Raw genomic sequence first — 13970 nt, 5'->3', positions numbered from 1 at the left:
TCACCTTTTTTGATGTGGCAGCAAGTGACATGCAGTGGTTCACAAATTTTAAAGTTGCATTCTCAAAATTGAAACAAGTGGCGGGGAACTTTCTAATGTCCGTTTCATTCTTCTATATTACATGTTGTTTACAAAGTAAATCAAAAGACATGAACTACTATCGACAACTAACATTTTTCTGCAGAATGACGTGCGATTTGAGATTGTGTTTCTAACATTTGTTGGGACACAGTTTTAGAGTTTTAGTCGAAAATCGAATTTTACAGTTTCCTAAAATTTGGAAGTCGTGAAGTGTGTGAAGTGTGGTGGTTAAACATTTGATCCGTCGTTGATCGGCCCTCACGAAAACTAGCCTGGTATTCGCCGACGAAGGACTCCTCAAATGGTCAGTCTGTTGAACAGGACACGAGACAGTATCTTATATGCCGAATTAAATTGGGTAATCCCTCTGTAATGGCACACTCTAGTCTGTGGGTTTTCTTCAAGATTGTGCATATGAAGCCATCTAACCAGCTGCTAGGCAATCTAATTATAATTAGACCCGTAATTTTTTTGTTTAGACTTACGGTGTACATTTTGAAAATAAGGTGGTCCAAAAAACGACATTTTTATTTTTAAACCGTCATAGTTTTTGAATCAACCGACCAATTTTCAATCTTTTTTCACGAAATCAAAGATTATTAGTTCTAGATTTTACCCTGTAATCCATTGGACCCCAGAGCCACCTTGAAGTGGTTGCAAAAAAGTTTGGATTGACATATCGGCCTCATTTTTACAGTACCTTCAAACCAATACCAAAACTTTCATGGCGTACTATGGATAATTTTCGATGTCAAAGTTGAATCGGACGATTTTGTACCCCTGGGGTCCATTTGACCCCACGACACCCGAGCAGAGGGGAATATCAAATTAATAACTACGAAATCACAAAACCTGTTTTTATATCTTGTTTTGTTATTATTGAATTATCAAGGCATTACGTTTCCATAACATGTTTTGTTGGACAATCTTATTTTGTTATGACCAAGCAATTGGTATGCAGCCCTTAACCCACCATCAGTCGCTTGCGTGTACTGAGTACACGCATCTCAGAAAAATGCAAAAAAATAATCGAAATTTGCACCAAATTGAACCGGGTGTTGGTCCTATTCCAAGATCCACTCTTCTTCTTGTTAGTAAGACAGAAAAAGAATGAAAAAATGCACGGAAAGTACTCAAAAAATACGAAATTCTTAACTCACATTTTGAATGTGTACTCAGTACACCGGCGCGACCGCTGGTGTAACTTTTTTGTGAACCAGACCGTTACACGAGCGGTCGCGTCGTGTACTCAGTACACGGCATACGCTTTCAATTATGGTTTATATGCTTTACTAGATACAATGTTGGTGTCTTCAGCAAAAATGTCCAACTGGATAATGCGCGTCTGATAGTGGACATGTGGAACCGGTCAACACGATCTGGTCCTGTTCCGGGTGTCGGAATGGCCCTCGCGGGAACCTGTTTCGTGGACATTTCAGTTATGGCACCAAAACTAGGCATGCGACGGCTCTATCTTCATGATTTTCCATATCCATTATTTTGGTAACCATGAAAATGACCAGTGACCTCCCTGACTAACCCGTGGCCACCGGAATGTGCCCTGGAGGAACCTGTTTCGAGGACATTTTGACCATAACACCAAAACTAGCCATGCGACGACTCTATCGTCATGATTTTTCATAACCATCATCTTAGTAACTATGAACTTGACCAGTGACCTCCCTGGCTAACCCGTGGCCACCGGAATGTGCCCTGGAGGAACCTGTGTCGAGGACATTTTGCCCATGACACCAAAACTAGGCTTGCGACGGCTCTATCTTCATAATTTTCCATATCTATTATTTTAGTAACCATGAAAATGACCAGTGACCTTCCTAGCCAACCCGTGGCCACCGGAATGTGCCCTGGAGGAACCTGTTTCGAGGACATTTTGACCATAACACCAAAACTAGCCATGCGACGGCTCTATCGTCATGATTTTTCATAACCATCATCTTAGTAACCATGAACTTGACCAGTGACCTCCCTGGCTAACCCGTGGCCACCGGAATGTGCCCTGGAGGAACCTGTGTCGAGGACATTTTGACCATGACACCAAAACTAGGCATGCAACGGCTCTATCTTCATGATTTTTCATATCCATCATCTTAGTAATCATGAAAATGACCAGTGACCTCCCTGGCTAACCCGTGGCCACCGGAATGTGCCCTGGAGGACATTTTGACCATGACACCAAAACTAGGCATGCGACGGTTCTATTTTCATGATTTTCCATATCCATCATCTTTGTAACCGAAAAAAAACTGCGAGTGACCTCTCTGGTTAACCCGTGGCTATCAGCTATGCAAGGGGTCTATCTCCATGATCTTTATCTTCTTTTTTGTGTAACGTCCATACTGGGGCAAAGCCTGATACTCAGCTTAATGTTCTATGAGCACTTCCACAGTTATTAACTGAGAGCTTCCTTTGCATATGATCATTTTGCATGTGTATAGCGTGTGGCAGGCACAAAGATACTCTATAACGAAGAAAGCTAAGAAAAAATCCATTACAAAAAGTTCCAGTACCGACCGCGAATCGAACCTGTCACCATCAGCATGCATATACTGAATAATCACGCCTTCACAACTGTGGATATAGTGGTTTTCTATCGTCATGATGTTTCATGTACATCATCTTTGTAACTGTGAACAGTGCCAGTCATCTCTCTGGTTAACCTCTGGCCACTGGAATTTGCCCTGAAGAAACCTGTTCCGAATACATTTTGCCCTTGGCTCCTCATGTTTTTTCACCTTCGTTATCAAAATAGGACCAGTGACCTATCTGTCACACTCGTGGCCACTGGGGGTAACGGTTACCAAGACAATGAATATAAAAACTCTAACATGTTCCTGTGGCCACGGGTTTATGCTAGGTATCGCTCAAGTAATTTCCGTTCAGTTCATTATTTTTTCTTTACCGGAATGGTCAAGAACTTCAACACAGAGAGCTTCATTTGATTTGACGTATCTTCTCAGTTTCGTACTGGAGTCAAGAAGAATCAAAAGCTTCCTCATTTCTCGAGCGATTCCTTACCTGAATTTTCCACGCATCGAGATAGGCCAAAAAATCTTGCGAACTGCGTACTTCTTATAATGCAAGGACGCTGCACAGTGGTTCCACCATAGGTCTAAACCTTTGACCAAGGATGGGAACACTCACTTGCAAAGCGTTACACTCACTTGCTGTTTTCTCAGCTCAGAAGCGTGCTATCAAAAAACGGTGTATGGATGACTTTTACCTTGTGGTTTTGCCTAAAAGTTTGCTGAACAGAGTAGGGGTCGCACACACATACCGAAGATGTGAGGGAGCTGTGAAAGCTACTCTCCACAAGGTGAATGTAAATTACACTCACCTCGTGGAGAGTCGCTTTTATAGCCCTGTCACGACTTAGGTATGCGTACGCGACCTCTACTCTATTCGGCAAACTTTTAGATAAAACCACAAGGCAAAAGTCCGCCATACACCGTTTCTCTGTAGCACTCTTCAGTGCTGAGAAAACACCAAGTGAGTGTAAATCTTTGCAAGTGAGTGTTCCCATCCCTGCCTTTGACCACAATCAACTGTGATATCAATGTGGTAACATAAAGTTTATTGATTTTTTTTTTCTAATTTCAGTCGTTTGCATTCATCACTCTACCATCCAACATGTATTTAGTTGATTGTGTTCAATTCTTATATGGTTGAAAACGATGTAAATGTAAAATTTAGATGCTACTTTATCATCTTATTTGAATAAGTGTGACTGGTTCATGATTTCTCAAAAAATGTTTCCCCTTACGATCTCTTCGGACGTTTTTTTTATAAATCTTCCCTATAACATTGAACAATGATTTACTGACGAATTCAGTAGTAATTTTTATACATTACATTTCACTATTCTTAAGCAGCTGTGAGTACCGTGGATCGCCCAAACTAATATTAGTATACATTCATAACTCGATATAACGTAACAACATTTTCATATTCGTTACGACATATCAAAGTTACGTTATATCGAAGCCAAAAAAGATCCCCCCCACCAAATTATGCTATTCACTCAACAATGATTTTTAACCTTGTTTAAATGTTTTTTTTCATTGTTGTATTTTATATACCTATCTTCAAAAGTCAACTTTATAGTATATCTTTTTATATCTAACTGTTTGAACCAATATCGCATAAAACAAGATTATTTTTCATTTTTACATACCGAACTGCTCAAGCGTCAAACTTTACCTGATCATGTGATTAAAAGTAACAAATCCCCTAGCAGGTAGCGTTGGAGTGTACATTATTTCATTTTCAGCAGTGGAAAATTCAAAGTTTCCTATACGATAATGCCTCCTAGAATTCCTCTTGAGATTCCTCCAAAACTCACTCGGGAATTCACCCAGGAATCTCTTAATGAAATACCTTCTGTGATTTATCCTGAAATTCTCGAAGGAGTTCCACATAGAGTTTTTTTTTTCAAGGATTCGAACTCCTCCATTTATTCCTACTGACTTTAATCTGCTAGGATTCCTCTAAAAAGGGCTTTGAAATAGGACACAATTGGTAAAGTACTAGAATTGTAGTAATGAGCTGAATTTGTGTATGGTGAGAAGGTCAATTCTTCGTTTCTGCAATGAAATGGTGCAAAAAGCGTGCCGTATAATTATTCCTTGCCTAATTTGATGCTGTTTGAGCAAAACTATGGATAACTATGTTATTTATGTTGCAAGAAATGGAGAAAACAACAACACTGTTGCCCGAATTTTTGCTCAAACAGCATCAAATTAGGTAAGGCATAATAGTACCCTCGCTTTTTGCACCATTTCATTGCAGAAACGGAGGATTGAACTTCTCACCATACAAAAATTCAGCTCATTACTACAAATCTAGTACTTCACCGATCTGTCCGTGCAAACGACCGATCTGTCCGTTCGGTCGGTGCAAACGGTTTAACTGCAATGCTTTTTAGTCAGGTAAGTTCAACAAATTTGGAGTTATCGCACCGCCAAAAGTCAAAATGATGTGCCATGTTTGCCCTGATACAGAGAAGAGAAGGCCATCTCCCGAGTCAGAAATTGAAAAATATTTCATGCTGTTGGTCGCGACACCTAGCGGTTGAAGCCACACTTTTTACACGGAAAATTTCAACCGTTTTGACACGAAAAAGCAAAGTATTTCGGAGGCAGGTACACCAACTCAAAAACTGATTCGCAAAAAATGTGTTTAACTAGAATGTATTTCGGGGATACAGTCGAAGTTGCTTATCTCTTAAAACCGTAAATAGGGTACGCCATACAATAGTGAATAGATTAATCCATTATGATAATCAAGAAAAATTGTTAAAACACCATTATTATGCTTTATAACAGCCTGCAATTGCAAAAAACATCTTTGGTACGTGCACCATATTATTGCGATAGTGGTCGAAAAAACAATTGATATGCTCTCCATGAAACAAAATTTCGAAGAATAAGATAATTAATCATCGATATGACGTCATCTGTCCATTAGTTTTAATTATACCTGAAATAATCAATACACTTTGAGCCATGCAGTTGTTTTGACGTTTATACACGATGGAAACGAAATGGGTAGAAACAAAATAAATCGAGTCGATTTTTCACGCCTAAAATTTATCACTTTTCGTGTGTTCGGTTTGTTCTGAGATGCCCTTCTCTTCTCTGCCTGATAGGCTGGAGGAATTGAATGAATGTGAATGAATTAAACGAAGAGAAAAAGCAGGATCTTCATATAACGAATTGCAGAAGTAACTGATGCTGTGAATAAGTTCCTCTGGCCTATGAACAGTCGCATGAAGTTCACGTTCATTTTACGTCAATTGATGGCTTTATGACATCTGTCAGGCGTTGCAGTTACTCAATTTCATTCGTTAAGTGAAACGTAAACATGTTGCAGTTAGCAGTTAAACAAAATTACTGACACCGAAAACTATCATATAACTGCGAAAATGTTCGTATATCGCTAAACTGGTTAGTAGACTTGGTTCCAGGAGGAGCGTAATATCATAAAGACTATTCCGTGAATCACGTTTATAATTCAAATAGCAAAACATTGGAACCATAAAAAAGTTACGTTATATCGAGGTAAAAGTTACGTTATACTGAGTTACGTAATATCGAGGCTACGTTATACCGAGGTATGACTGTATACAAATCAGTTGGTAACCAAATTCACAAAACAAAAAAAAAATCGGCTCCGTGAAGCAAAAAAAACTATTTTTAATTTCTTTCTATTCGAAAATAACAAATCTAGATTGGACATATTTTTATACAATACAAAAACGCTTTTGGGAGACAAATTAACGGATTCACCATGCTATAAGCGAAATTATAAGCATGACCGCCTCATACAGAGTTATTGCACACCTTGGAACCTCGCTAATTATTGCACACTCCATGCTTTTCTTATGAGGTGTGCAACAATTGGCGAGTTTTTAAGGTGTGTAACAATTGGCGATTTACCCTAGATGATGGATATGGAAAATCATGAAGCTAGAGCCGTCGCATGCCTAGTTTTGGCGTCAAAGCCAAAATGTCCACGAAACAGGTTCCTCCAGGGCACATTCCGGTGGCCACGGGTTAGCCAGGGAGGTTACTGGTCATTTTCATGATTACTAAGATGATGGATATGAAAAAATCATGAAGATAGAGCCGTCGCATGCCTAGTTTTGGTGTCATGGTCAAAATGTCCTCGAAACAGGTTCCTCCAGGGCACATTCCGGAGGCCACGGGTTAGCAAGGGAGGTCACTGGTCATTTTCATGGTTACTAAGATGCTGGATATGAAAAATCATGAAGATAGAGCCGTCGCATGCCTAGTTTTGGTGTCATGGTCAAAATGTCCTCGAAACAGGTTCCTCCAGGGCACATTCCGGTGGCCACGGGTTAGCCAGGGAGGTCACTGGTCATTTGCATGGTTACCAAAATAATGGATATGGAAAATCATGAAGATAGAGCCATCGCATGCCTAGTTTTGGTGCCATAACTGAAATGTCCACGAAACAGGTTCCCGCGAGGGCCATTCCGACACCCGGGACAGGACCAGATTGTGTTGACCGGTTCCACATGTCCACTATCAGATGCACATTATCCAGTTGGACATTTTTGCTGAAGACACCAACATTGTATCTAGTAAAGCATGTAAACCATAATTGAAAGCGTATGCCGTGTACTGAGTACACGACGCGACCGCTCGTGTAACTTTTTTTGATGCGACTGATGGAGGGTTAAATAACATCTCAATATTACATTCTGTTGTGGAATAAGTTTGGTTATTATTGTATTATTGAGAGTGCACAAATACTTTATGGTATTGCTATCTAAACTAAAACAAATTTTGAAACAAAACCTACGTCATTCTACAACGTTATTTACAGCATTTGAGGGAAAGCAACTGCATATTCACTCATCAATTTGTCTTCCTCTTCCATTTATCATTACATCCAAACTGAGACAAAGTGCATGCCCCATATCACTAGCTAGTATTCCGTGGGAAAAAGTTTGCATAATGCACCAGAAAAACTGTTTAACGATTTTTTGAAAAGTGCGCAAAGTTAGGCCCTAGGTGCGCAAAGTATGGTACGCTTACGGTATCACATTTGATAAGAGGTGTGGTATATTACGTGACATGGAGGTGCTGTAATGTGTACAAAACAAAGTCCCTGCTGGGCGGCGCGAGGTTTTGCTAAATTTCTGAAATTGACTGAGTTGTAGCTGAAAAGTACCCAAAATACCAGCCACTGCCCAAGTGGCGCAGTACCCTGCATACATCTAAACGAGAACATAGCAGACGATATTGAAGGTTTTTAAGGTTTTCAAAGGGACGTTCCAGATTCCGCCTTTGACATGTGAATTTCAATGATAAAAATGTCAAACTTATGGAGTAAACTTGTTTGAACGAAGCTAATTCAGACAGCTGAATCCAAAATTGTAGATGGTTTTGAATGGGATTTTTCAGAAATATTTTGTATTTCACATGTTTTCCCTGTCGTTCCAGAGGGTGAAGTCGGATCTACCTATTTGAAAGATAGGTACATGAATAGTTGAAAATACACCTATTAGGGAAGAGAGAAACTGAAGTTCGCATTCTCACATGTTGGTCTAAATATATAGAATTCTCAGCCATCACGAAGTCATATATGATGTAGAATAGGATGCTAAAGTGGAGGCCATACCCGACTAGATGAACATAACAATAATATATCATAATTATATCTTAATGTGATATAACTAACAAATTATGTTATAATTTTGTTATGACATGGACTGTTTCAAACTTTTTCAAACTAAATTATAACAAAATATATTATAATCTTTTGTAACTAGTTTTGTTACAAATAAATCAGAACAAACTCTGTTATAACTTTGTTATTTTAGCAACTGAACAAAATAATCAGTTGCAAAAACAACATAATTATATCAGAATATGAAATAATTTTAATTTTTAGCTATATTACAAAAAATGAGAAATTTGATTAAGTATTCGTTTTTTTTTCATTGCTTGTAGAGCAAAAGGTCGATGGATAGCAGGTAAAAGATCAGAAAATGTTTATAAGGAAACAGCTTTATTCTATGTAATTGAAAAATTAAAAAAAAACATTCAATTGCTGTTGAGGGGCTGCAGTTTTGCTTGTTTTTCATTTTCATGCCGGAAGCGTATCCGGCTACCCTCAAAACTGAAAAGTACTCATATTTTTTCAACTTTGAACCGATTTAAGTGAACTTCGACTCGTTTGAATAAGAAATCTTTTTTTTTATTGATTGGTTATGCGAATAGAACGATTGGGTTACGCGGTATTCCCAAAAGTCCAAATTTTCTGGAACATATCCTTATGCTATTGAGGGGCCCAGATGCAAAGAGGTGTAAGTGACCGTTTTGTCGAGTTTGAGCTGAACATATCAAAAAATCTTCAGATTTCAAGCTCACAGGAACTTTTTAAAGATTATTTTTATGATGATTAGAAAAATTACAGTAAAACAGAGAAAATTGGGTTGATATTGAAACTCCATACATTTTGAATGGGATGAAAAACTGGTGAAAAACTTCAAAGCTCATTTACTCGAAAGTGGGTTTTTGTAACTTACACCCCTTTGCTTCTAAGCTCCTCTATTCTAATATCGGCGTTGTTGGAGTTAGCGTATTGAAAAAAATATGGTCTCTCGTGAAACATGCTTCGTAATTACACTGTTGAAAACGCTTTGACATCCACGTGCAGCACAACAGAACATGTGCTCGATGAACAAATTGAGATTTGAATTATGAAAATGCTACGGTCAACCTTGGCTTGGTCAGCCAAAGCAAAATCAAGAAATTGACATTTATGCTTCGTAATGATTACTTTGAAGTCAATACTTTGGGCCTAGGCTGGGCAGATATGCTATTGGTGATTTGATGGTGCATGAAGAAGAAGAAGAACGATGGTGTTTTGAAAAATCCTATCCCTACCACACAGGAGAAGATTTTAAAATGTCTCTATAAAATCTAAAACAAAATCTAATTAAAAACGTTTTGATGTACGGTGTAAGACTTTGGACGGACTACATATTGAACGTATAAATTTAAATTTAACATTTTTTTTCTTGGTAAGGTACTTAATTTGTACCAATCACCAATTGGGTTTTTTTAAATTAAGAATAATATATTGATTTTTTGGTTTATTCGAAAGAGCACCTTTTTTTAAGCCAGTATGATTTTTTTCAGATTTTTTAAACTTTATTTTGATACCTTAAGCTTCGATTACAAAAAGATTTTTTGAAATCACCTTTTGACAGCTGGGCAATTGCTTGACAGCTCCGCCCAGTACGAAATGCGACGAGGGGTGATTCGACAAATCGATCCCATACAAACTTTAAATCGATTTTTAAATAGGTTCCCGGGCACCAAAGTTCATGAAAATTTGGATTTCGGCTCAGTTTGGCATGTATAGATTGTGAATATGGAATTATCTCAACACCACTAAAGAAGCCAATTGCAGCTGGTCTATGGAAAATTCCACGTGTATGGCAATTCGGGTTTTTTCTTAACTCACGATGACCAGATCGGTTCAGTCGGATTTGTTTTTGATGGAAAAAATAAATCTGGATCAAATGAGATCAATATTGTCAAAACCGGAGAAAATTTATCGCAGATATAACCATTACATAGTTTACCTTCTTTATTTTATTGTCTGCTGTTTCATATTATGAAGTAAAAAATAAAGGCATTGTAACTTCTAGAAATTTCATCAAACTCTTCCGTATTTTTTATTTTATTCATTGCTATAATTTGAGTTTTGGGTAAATATAGCATCATAGCTATTGATATGTTTATCTTTGTATTAATTTCCTTCTTTCAATATCCCAGTTCCGTTACGGTGCCAAATTCCTATCACTTTTCTACGATTCCCAATTCTTATAGGTTAAGTAAAATTTTAGCTTCAAAAAGTGATACATCTGCAAATGAGTTTTTTTTATCTCAAAATTGAGTAAACTTAGTTGAATTTATATGTCATTTTAACAGTACTGCTATTCTAACCTCTAATTATAACGTCAAAAAGTATCGAACAGACTATGTATTACGAAGTAATGAATATTAGTGAGAGTGGAGATAGCAAATATGGTACCTACTAAATAATTCTAATCAATAAAAATGTCAACTATACAGACAATTCTGCTCAATTGATGATTGCATTTGTCTATTATAACTTTTTTCTTTCGGTCTATTATTATTCGATCATATATTGTTTGACATTATGTCATAAATATCTTTTTTCATTACTAAAAATAATCTAAAACAGAATAAAACTAAACAGCATCTGCAGAAGTAGGGGTAGGCGGGGCATTATGGACACCCGGGGCAGAATGGACACCCTCATTTTTTTGAAATATGCGAACTTTTTTGAACTTTCAATGAATGGAGAATATAGTCCATTTGTTTTAATTTTATACTTGATTTTAATTATACTTGATTTTACACGAAAAAGTTGCGTCCTCCGTTTTTTGTGCATGGAAATTATAATTTTCACACCATCTATAATAAGATTGAGTGATTAATTTATTGCAGGTCGATTAAAACCTGATATTTCTAGAACACATGCAAGTAGTTTTGCTGTATCTACATGCTTAACATTTTATATTTTCTTCTTTATCATATCAAAAATCAAGTTTGAAAATATCTTCTGCTGCCGGGGCAAAATGGGCACTCACCTTTTTGAAAGAAGCGGCATGGGAAAAATATAACCTAAATCACAAACCAACCAAATTCTTCGATTTCAGTATATTTTCGGTTAAATGTTCACTATAGTAGACATAGGGTGAAACAAATTGGTCAAAAAACGACAGCAGTGGAAAATAGTTGTTCTAGGCACAGCTGTACATGCCGACAAAAACGAAGCTTTATCCAAAACACCCTGAATTTAAATTAACTGAACAAAAATGAACTACTTCGGCGTATTATTCACCCATAATAGTTGTTTTGTAATGAAATGACTCTACAGGTGTAAATAATGTACGAAATTCGTAAAAGTCGCATGGTGTCCATATTGCCCCAGGGGGGTGTCCATTCTGCCCCGTATGCTTGAAGACGGTCATGAAAAACTAACATTTTTCATAACATTTTTTGAAGTGGATAAATCATTTTTCTTCGTGAGCATTCTTATGCAATAGATGCTAAATAGACTTTAAAAGGATACATGTATCAAAAAACTAAACTTTTTTGACATCTTGCCAGGTAAAGTTGGCAAAAACCTTAGGGTGTCCATATTGCCCCGCCTACCCCTAATCATATCGGCATATGATATAATTACCTTTTACCTTCGCTCACGTAGGTACGTGTATAATCGCCGTTCTCACAACGCGAACAAAACAAAAAATTAAATAAAATCATCTCCGTCTGGAAAGGATCTTTGTCGCCGCCAAAATGCACCCCATGACGAAGCTCAATCATAAATAGTCGACTAGCAACTTTTTCGTCGTTCTCTTTGTTCCGAAACAGCCGACGACGGGCCCTGCGAACGCCACCACTGTTATTAGTGTTACAGTGCACATGTCTGCGCACCGCGATAGCGCTGTTGGTAAGAGAGAGAGGTTCGTTGTTTGATCTTGCATTCAAATCTCTGTCTATTTTTGTCCTGCACTGGCAAACATGAAATGGGGGAATAGGGAAACTGGCAATACGTAGAACCAGTAAAGCTTCTATCGTCCCTCACTGCAAGTGCTGTGATAGCCTCATTGGTAAAGGCGACTGGAAATTTACGATAGCAGGAACCTCCAAATCCCGTCGATGTTTGTAAGTTTTATAATGAATTCGAAATTTTTTTTATGTGACCTATTATTTTCTAAAAATAGAATAACACACTTAAAATAATTACCCAAAAATGAGTAAAAAAAGTTAGTTTTTACCCTAATTTTGCTTTCGGAATGTTATCAATAACTCTTTAATATCAAAATTTGTTATTGAAATATTTCCCAAATTCACTGTTATTAAGTTGTTATTGCCACTAACAAAACATGTTATTAAATTGATTTTTCAGGAACAAATGTTTGTTATGTGACTTGTTATTTTGCCGCTTATGACAGAGAAGTTTATAACTCAATATGTTATGTTAATAACATGAAAATTACTAATTCCATTATGCAGTTATTTTGCCAAAATAACGCATTTTGTTATGCTGTTGTTATTCTCTTCTGCTCGGGCACGAATGGTTGTCTTTTGATCGTGCCTTTCAATGTCATATTGAAAATCGCATTACGTCACAAGCTACCTCCAATGAGCTATAGGCTTTCTTTACGCTTATGCGTTTTACAGCATCCTTTTTAGGACACTGATTAAACCCGTTGTGATATGGGCTACAAGCTCTCATTGCGCTTATGCGTTCATTCCCTCTTCTAGGGTACCCCTTCCTATTTCATCACCTTTCCCTTTCCTAATTCCCATCCCTTGTCCCATTCTCCCTCAGGTAAATGATGAAATAGGCTTATATGTATGGCGATGGCACAAATGTCCCAAATGGAGGATAACGTGCCTCTGGAGCCGGCCTTCTGATACCTGATACTAGGATGCCTTCAAGAATGTTCCTATTGATCATCCTATTGATCAGGGGCATTTTGGAATGCTCCCTAGTTCCAGCTAGGGAGCATTTCCCGAACTGAATTTGTTCATCACTAGATAGGCCTTGACTTACCTAACATATTTGCTAAAACATCACCCTTTTAAAAAGTAAGGGCATGAGATACGCGAGAATATATGTTGGGGTCCAATGGACCCCAGGGTCCCAAAAAAAAAAGACCATTATTTAAGGTATCCTTTTGAGGGTTAAGAAAAACATATCGCGAAAAAAAAGTTAACTTTAATATGCAAAAATGGTCAAAATATCAGTTTTTTAAATGATTTACACAATGTTGGACCACTGCGACTATTCTTTTTTTTTATTTTTTAAGGAAAGTTTACCTTTATTTTCATAACATATACAAAAATTTCTTTTGTGCTCGTATATATTCGTATGGAATGACCATGCGTCTCCATCATTTCAAAATTTCCGTTTATTTTATTTATTTTTTTTTATTTTAATTTTAATTTTTTCTTTATTTTTATAACCGATGTGGATGGGTGAACTTCAGTTAGTAAAAACTGGCAGCAAATTCGCTTGCTGCTGAGTGATAATTATCTGCGAAAATGATGGAGTTTCAGTAGGAACTAAAGCTAGATGAAACAATAAATTACAGGTCTAATTTTTTTGGTAAAGATCATTTCTACCGAATTTGAGCAATATCGGAGCACTTTTATTTTCGAGTCTATTCTTTTTTATGGAATGACTGTATATGATGATAAACCTGGGCTTGTTAGGGGAATATCTGTAAGTAAAAAGAAAATCATGTTAAGTACTGTTCCTTGCCGGGGCCCGTTCGCTTCATAAGCGGA

The sequence above is a fragment of the Aedes albopictus genome, chromosome 2, assembly GCF_035046485.1.
Source record: "Aedes albopictus strain Foshan chromosome 2, AalbF5, whole genome shotgun sequence".
Classification (NCBI taxonomy): domain Eukaryota; kingdom Metazoa; phylum Arthropoda; class Insecta; order Diptera; family Culicidae; genus Aedes; species Aedes albopictus.
This window is presented reverse-complemented; position numbering follows the sequence as displayed.